The sequence below is a fragment of the Rattus norvegicus genome, chromosome 1, assembly GCF_036323735.1.
Source record: "Rattus norvegicus strain BN/NHsdMcwi chromosome 1, GRCr8, whole genome shotgun sequence".
NCBI lineage: Eukaryota > Metazoa > Chordata > Mammalia > Rodentia > Muridae > Rattus > Rattus norvegicus.
Genome location: NC_086019.1, coordinates 170,377,967 through 170,384,514, shown reverse-complemented (window position 1 = coordinate 170,384,514; position 6,548 = coordinate 170,377,967).

The following is a 6,548-nucleotide window of genomic DNA, read 5'->3' as shown; positions in this document are numbered from 1 at the left end:
GCAAATGAGTCGCAAATATTAAACTAAATGGAGAGAAACTTGAGACACTCCCACTAAAATCAGGACTAGACAAGGCTTCCCACTCTATGCCTACTTATTCAATATAGTTCTTGAAGTTCTAGCCAGAGCAATCAGACAACAAAAGGAGGTCAAGGGGATACAGATTGGAAAAGAAGTCAAAATATCACTCTTTGCAGATGATATGATAGTATATTTAAGTGATCCCAAAAGGTCCAACAGAGAACTACTAAACCTGATAAACACCTTCCGCAGAGTGACTGGGTATAAAATTAACTCAAATAAATCAGTAGCCTTCCTCTACACAAAAGAGAAACAAGCCGAGAAAGGAATTAGGGAAACGACACCCTTCATAAGAGTCCCAAATAATATAAAGTACCTCGGTGTGACTTTAACCAAGCAAGTAAAAGATCTGTACAATAAGATCCTCAAGCCTCTGAAGAAAGAAATTGAAGAAGACCTCAGAAGATGGAAAGATCTCCCATGCTCATGGATTGGCAGGATTAATATAGTAAAAATGGCCATTTTAACAAAAGCGATCAACAGATTCAATGCAATCCCCATCAAAATACCAATGCAATTCTTCAGTGAGTTAGACAGAACAATTTGCAAATTCATCTGGAATAACAAAAAACCCAGGATAGCTAAAACTATCCCCAACAATAAAAGGACTTCAGGGGGAATCACTATCCCTGAACTCAAGTAGTATTACATAGCAATAATGGTAAAAACTGCATGGTATTGATACAGAGACAGACCGATAGACCAGTGGAATAGAATTGAAGACCCAGAAATTAACCCACACACCTATGGTTACTTGAATTTTTACAAAGGAGCCAAAACCATCGAATGGAAAAAAGATAGCATTTTCAGCAAATGGTGCTGGTTCAACTGGAGGTCAACATGTAGAAGAATGCAGATCGATCCATGCTTATCACCCTGTACAAAGCTTAAGTCCAAGTGGATCAGGGACCTTCACATCAAACCAGATACACTCAAACTAATAGAAGAAAAAGTGGGGAAGCATCTCGAACTCATGGTCACTGGAGAAAATTTCCTGGAGAAAACTCCAATGGTTATGTTCTAAGATCAAGAATCAACAAATAGGATTTCATAAAACTGCAAAGCTTCTGTAAGGCAAAGGACACTGTGGTTAGGACAAAATGGCAACCAACAGATTGGGGAAAGATCTTTACCAATCCTACAACAGATAGAGGGCTTATATCTAAAATATACAAAGAACTCAAGAAGTTAGACCGCAGAGAGACAAAAACCCTATTCAAAAATGTGTTTCATAAGTAAACATAGAATTCACAGCTGAGGAATGCCGAATGGCTGAGAACCACCTATAGAAATGTTCAATATCTTTATTCATAAGGGAAATGCAAATCAAAACAACCCTGAGATTTCATCTTATACCAGTGAGAATGGCTAAGATCAAAACTCAGGTGACAGCAAATGCTTGTGAGGATGTGGAGAATGAGGAACACTCCTCCATTGTTGGTGGGATTGCAGACTGGTACTACCATTCTGGAAACCAGTCTGGAGGTTCCTCAGAAAATTGGACATTGAAGTACCTGAGGACCCAGCTATACCTCTCTTGGGCATATACCCAAAAGATGCCTCAACATATAACAAAGACACATTCTCCACTGTGTTCATAGCAGCCTTATTTATAATAGCCAGAAGCTGGAAAGAACCCAGATGCCCTTCAACAGAGGAATGGATACAGAAAATGTGGTACATCTACACAATGGAATATTACTCAGCTATCAAAAACAATGACTTTGTGAAATTCATAGGCAAATGGAGGGAACTGGAAAATATCATCCTGAGTGAGGTAACCCAATCACAGAACAACACACATGGTATGAACTTATTGATAAGCGGCTATTAGCCCAAATGCTTGAATTGCCCTAAATGCACTGAACACATGAAACTGAAGATGCATGATCAAAATGCGAATGCTTCACTCCTTCTTTAAAAGGGGAACAAGAATACCCTTGGCAGGGAATAGTGAGGCAAAGATTAAAACAGAGGCAGAAGGAACACCCATTCAGAGCCTGCCCCACATGTGGCCCATACCTATGCAGCCACCCAATTAGACAAGATGGATGAAGCAAAGAAGTGCAGGATGACAGGAGCCGGATGTAGATCTCTCCTGAGAGACACAGCCAGAATACAGCAAATACATAGGCGAATGCCAGCAGTAAACCACTGCATTGAGAACGGGACCCCCGTTGAAGGAATCAGAGAAAGGACTGGAAGAGCTTGAAGGGGCTCGAGACCCCATATGAACAACAATGCCAAACAAACAGAGATTCCAGGCACTAACCCTCTACCCAAAGCCTATACATGGACTGACCCTCGGCTCCAACCTCATAGGTAGCAATGAATAGCCTAGTAAGGGCATCAGTGGAAGGGAAGTCCTTGGTCCTGCTAAGATTGAACCCGCAGTGAACGTGATTTTTGGGGGGAGGGCGGTAATGTGGGGAAGATGGGGAGGGGAACTCCCATATAGAAGGGGAAGGGGATGGGTTAGGGGGATGTTGGCCCGGAAACCAGGAAAGGGAATAACAATCGAAATGTAAATATGAAATACTCAAGGTAATAAAGAAAAGAAATCAACTGGCATCATTCCATACATAGAGAAATGGTTAAACATTTGCAATCCATAGGTATGGATATCATAAACACACACACACACACAGAGAGAGAGAGAGAGAGAGAGAGAGAGAGAGAGAGAGAGAGAGAGAGAGAGAGAAAGAGAGAGAGAAAGAGAGAGAGAGAAAGAGAGAGAGAGAAAGAGAGAGAGAGAAAGAGAGAGAGAATATATATCACATCAGATAAATGGATTCAAGGAGAGAAATCACACGATCATTTCCATAGCTGCAGAAACGTCTTTTGAAAAAATCTAATTAATATTCCGTCTTGATAAAAACCCCGAGGGGACTAGACACAGAAGGAATGTTTGCACTCTTTTTACTCACACCAATCATACTATCAAATGTTATCCTTTTTTTTTTCGGAGCTGGGGACCAAACCCAGGGCCTTGCGCTTGCTAGGCAAGCGCTCTACCACTGAGCTAAATCCCCAACCCCAAATGTTATTCTTAACTGTTTTTAGTCATTAATTTGTGTTAGATTTTCAGTCCCTCATCTGGACAATTTAGAATTCTGAAAATGCATAGCAAATTTCCAGAATAATGTCAAACACATCATATCACTGAGATTCAGACATTAAACTCATAACCCTGATTTTAAGTATTATGCTCTTAACACATGCAGATATTACACTAGTCATGCTCATCTAGGAAAATCTAGAAGATACTATCTTCACATTTTGAAGATAAACTTTCTCAAACCAATACATGGAGGTTATGGTAGAGTATGTAGGGTTTCTCCAAAGAAGCTATGTAAGACCCAGTGATAGGACCTGTTGAGAAAATGGGAGTCATAACTATGAGTTATCTTTCCATCCTCCTAAGAGCCATTTGGGAAAATTTTGAGAGGAAACAGCCCAGGATCCATTCACACTAATTAGAAGGAATTCTCCTGAGTACTCTAAACTGCCCCAGAGACAGCTCTTAACACCTCTGCTCCCTACTCCATTCATCACACTTAAAAGGAGCTACTGTAATACAGTATATTCTGAGGACAGTAATAAGACCGTACGCACAGCAGGAGGATGTAAGATAAATGAGAATCATCTTTCCTGCCCTGTCTCGGTCTTAATTTCCAACTTTGACTGAGCTCTATGCCTTCATGATAAGATGCCTACTCCTTGATTGGTCAGAGCTATAGGGAATGCTATTCTAGCACTTGCTCTATTAGGAGTGAAAAGTATTCAATAGTTATGAAATGTTAATTTAATCTTAATCTTTTCCTCTATAAGAGAAAATATGACAAGGTTGATAAGGAAGACAAGGCGTGAAGTGAAAATAGGTCAGATTGAGAGTATATTGTATTTCCCTAGATTTGATTTTTAGGATTTACTTATCTTCTGGCATAGATCTAACCAAAATGTTTTTCTATAGCAGCTCTCTACCCTAACAAATATGATTACAGTGTTAATTTCCCAGTAAAGAATAATGTTGTTTTTCATGTTACAGAGTTGTACATAGATTTTCCACAGAGTCAGGTTTGGCGCTCTCTCTCTCTCTCTCTCTCTCTCTCTCTCTCTCTGAATGTCTGTATGTGTGTGTTTGTGTGTGTATGTAGTATTTTCATTGTAGGGATGTTTATCTCTAAAGGAATGAATGCAAACAAAAAGAATAGAAAAGCTAAAGGAAATGTTAGAAAGTTTAGCAGTGACAATGATATTTAAGCAGAAACTTTCAGACCTGACCCTAAGGCAACATTTTCACCTTTGCATTTGTATGGGAGTTATATTTTATGACAATAATGGAGGTTTGAGTATCACCTTGGAATGCCATTGTAGAGTAAGTGATAGCCCCACCACATGCAAAGTCATAGTCACATTAGGATCAGACTCACAGTCATCCTTGTCTCTGAATGTTTTGGTTCAGGTCAAACCAGTTCAAGAACATTATATTCTTATTGTATTACAGTTGATCATATTTGCTGTGAATAAAGGTGATTCTGATTGTTCCATTGATACTTGATCAGCTATAGGCACACAGAAAGGCAACTGTTTTAAGATATAATTTGTTCAGACCTACTATGGAGGCAATTAGATAATGGTGCAGGCATATTTGTGCATCTGAGAGTAGGTGTTTGTGAAGAAGTATATATGTGTGCATATGTCTATTGTGACTGGGGGGTTTAGAATGGAGAATGGGTAAAGATAGTGAGGGAAAAATCCTAGGAGTGAATAGCTGTGGGTAAATGTGATATGGTCATAAGGTGGGATTTTGTCATTTGGCACATATAAGACTATCAATGGTTACTCTAGTTGTGGTAGAGTAACATGGCTGGTTTTAAAAATCACCATGGAAACACATCTCTATGTGTATCTGTGAGGGTATTTCTAGAAATGTTTAATTGAGGAGAGGAGCCCCTGAATGGAGACAGTACTATTTGTGGCTTAGAATCCAGGACAAGATAACTAGGGAGGAAAAAGCTAAGTGCCAGCATTCATCTCTCTGCTTCTTTCTCTGGATGTAATATGCCTCGTAAACTCACATTTCTGTTCCCACAACCTCACCACTGTGATGGATTAAATCCTCAAACTGTGAGACAAAACAGACCCTTTCTCCTGTGATTTGTGTTTGGCATGTTGTCACAGTGACAATGTAAGTTCACTGTAGCTGTCTTCTGATAATCCAGAAGAGGGTATCAGATCCCATTACAGATGGTTGTTTGGGAACTGAACTTAGGACTCTGGAAAGACAGTGAGACCTCTTAACCACAGAGCCATGTCTCCAGCCCCTCAGCTTTATTCTTAAATCTTCTTATGAGTTGAAATGTTACATCACTTAGACTCATAGCTCCATCTAGATGCTAATAGCCCGTTAGTAGATTGTGTGGGATGTGTCTTAGTCTTTTTCATGTTTCTGAGGGAAATGAATAGAGCAGTCCTCCAGCTAGACTAAAATGTGTTCTTCAATTTGAGTGTTAAATGCTGTATCTCCATTTTATTCTCCTTTAACAAAATTTGGCATCTTCTAAACAAAGGAATGAACTCATCCTGGCATTAAAGTATCTGGCTTTTCTAGCAGTAAATGTCAGAAATATTTTTATATTACATTGTAATTGTTGAAGATACTTCTAAGCATTTAAAATCATAATTCCTTTGAAGTAAATTTGTTCTAGATCCACCATTATATATAAAAATGTGCTGACAAAGACACAACATATTTGGTACCATGATAGTAAAGCCCATGTGTTGTTGCTCGTATAAGTTTTCCCTAATTATCCTGGCAAGTATTTTAATATAACCAGTTTCCTTAGTAGCTATAGTTACTTTATGTACAAAGTACATATAGAAAATAAATATACATTTATATTGGTGCATTTTAGAAGACTATTTTGAGTCAACTTTGCAGACAGATAGAAGAGTGATAGCTACATATCTTCATAGGAACTTAAACTTTATGTTTCACATTTCTTTATTTTTGGAGAACATTATTATTATTATTATTATTATTATTATTATTACCATTATTGTTATTGTTATTGTTATAAGAACACAATTATTATTAAAATGTATTTAATTTCCTTAAAGGTATTTGCAAACCTTCTAATAACTTTTTAAGTATATTATTCAAGTATTTTTATTTACTTAATAATTCATAATCATAGATTAAACAGTGTTCTATTCCATGTCTTCTAAAGGGCAAAGAAAAGATGACAACATTTTCAAAAAGGGCTTCATGGTCCTTGGGAGGGATAGCCTATAGATAATGTGCAAAAGTGAAAGACAATGCCTGGCTCAGTGCAAGGAGTTATTCCTGTTTGAGGGTACCAGGAAACCAGCTGAGCTTATGGCTTAAATGGAAGTTTTGTTATGGTGATGCTGTGCATTCTGTCTTTGAGGTTCATTACAGCTGATGCTGGTAGAGCTACATA